Consider the following 245-nt stretch of genomic DNA (forward strand, 5'->3'; position numbering starts at 1 on the left):
ACTGCTCCTGTCTGAAAAGAACTACAGGGACAAAAATGGAGATAAACCTGAGGCAAAGGAGGCCCAGCTATTTCAAGGAGTGGCCACAAGTCCTGACAGTATTGCAGAGGCTATGGGGTAGTCACAGAAAGGAACCTATCATGACTTCCCTCCAAAAGACACAACAGGTAGTTGAACGAGTCAGATGCAGATATTTACATCCAACTAATGGACAGAAGCTGCTGACCACTTTGGTTGAACAAGGG

The sequence above is a fragment of the Mastomys coucha genome, unplaced genomic scaffold (genome assembly GCF_008632895.1).
Source record: "Mastomys coucha isolate ucsf_1 unplaced genomic scaffold, UCSF_Mcou_1 pScaffold22, whole genome shotgun sequence".
NCBI lineage: Eukaryota > Metazoa > Chordata > Mammalia > Rodentia > Muridae > Mastomys > Mastomys coucha.